Here is a 1,433-nt window from a genome sequence, read left to right as displayed (position 1 = left end):
AGACACACACACACACAGACACACGCACTTTTTTTATTTTTTCATTTTCTTACCTACCAACCTCCTCCCATAAGGGAAAAACAAAAAAAAAGACCAATGGATAACTTATTTGCAAAGACAAATTTTGCTGGAGCCAAATAAAAAATGTGTTACTTGGGAATTGCCCACAGTATCTATAGAGAGAGGCTGAGGTGCCCAAGCTCCAGCCTGAAGCACAGGGGTGCCAGGACCCAGAAGATGGGAGCTTCTTTACCTCAGGCCACTGTCCCGGCGGTGAGCAACAGGAAGCTGTAGGCCACCTGGGCCACCCTCGTCTTGACACCTTCAGCAGTGAATGATAAAACAACTTTTTAAAGATAAGCCTGAGGTCCATACCAGCGACTTGCTTATTCTCTAGAATGTAGGAAGACAAATGGAGATTCTGATGAAGTTGTTCAAGATGAAATCAGAGTATCCACTGGAAAAAAAAAAAAAAAAAAAAAAAAAAAAAAGCACAGCTAACACTTTTAGGAACAGAAATGGACTGTGTTGAAAACAAATTATCCAGTAAACTTGTGTTCAATAACCCAATCATCAAAGGAATGTGTGGCTGTGGAGAAAGCTTTAATATTTGACAACTCAGGATTCCTCTGGCTCTAAGCTCCAGGAGAGTGTGTGAAAGTCTTCGTTCTTACTGAAGAAGTCATGTGACTATCACGTGCTTACAGTTTATCATCTGTGGCTGCCTTTTAAGAGAAATAAAGTGATGCATTTTGGAAAGGAAGCTAGTGTGTTAGATTCAGAAGAAGTGATATTTGTATTCTCTGCAGAAGACTGAAAATGAGAAGCCATTGCTCTCTGGATTATTTTTCTGTTCTGTAAAGAAAAAAATCCTGCTCTGCGGTTAACTCTCTTGCATCCCTTCTTTTATTTTTATTTTTTTGAGACAGGGTCTCACTCTGTTGCCCAGGCTGGAGTGCAGTGGCACAATCTCAGCACAATCACTGCAACCTCTGCTTCCATGGCTCAAGTGATTCTCCAGCCTCAGCCTCCTGAGTAGCTGGGACTACAGGCGTGTGCCACCACGCCTGGCTAATCGTTTTTTTTTTTTTTTTTTTTGGAGAGATGGAGTTTTGCTATGTTGCCCAGGCTGGTCTCCATCTCCTGAACTTAAAGGGATCTCCCTGCCTTAGCCGCCCAAAAGGTTGGGATTACATGTGTGAGCCACTGCCTCAGCCTTCATCCTGTTAATCCGTTCAGAAAATGCATCAACAGATGTGCACTCATTAGATCTCTATAGAATGGCTTGAATGTGCATCTCCCTGGCATTTTTCCCAACCACATTGGTGACTCTTAAAATTCAGAGGCAGAGAGTGTGGACTGCTGGTAGTAACACAGTGGTACATTGCTTTTCCATTCAAACTTGGCATAGACTTTTTACTTTTTTATTAAAA

The 1,433-nt window shown here is 42.0% G+C and overlaps 1 pseudogene; it reads left to right on the top strand.

Moving 5' to 3' along the window:
- Nucleotides 1-237: 237 nt before the first annotated feature.
- LOC119618534 (iron-sulfur cluster assembly 1 homolog, mitochondrial pseudogene) lies at nucleotides 238-614 on the top strand (annotated as a pseudogene).
- Nucleotides 615-1,433: the final 819 nt, after the last annotated feature.

Source organism: Chlorocebus sabaeus, chromosome 12 (genome assembly GCF_047675955.1).
Source record: "Chlorocebus sabaeus isolate Y175 chromosome 12, mChlSab1.0.hap1, whole genome shotgun sequence".
Lineage (NCBI taxonomy): Eukaryota > Metazoa > Chordata > Mammalia > Primates > Cercopithecidae > Chlorocebus > Chlorocebus sabaeus.
This window is presented reverse-complemented; position numbering and strand designations above follow the sequence as displayed.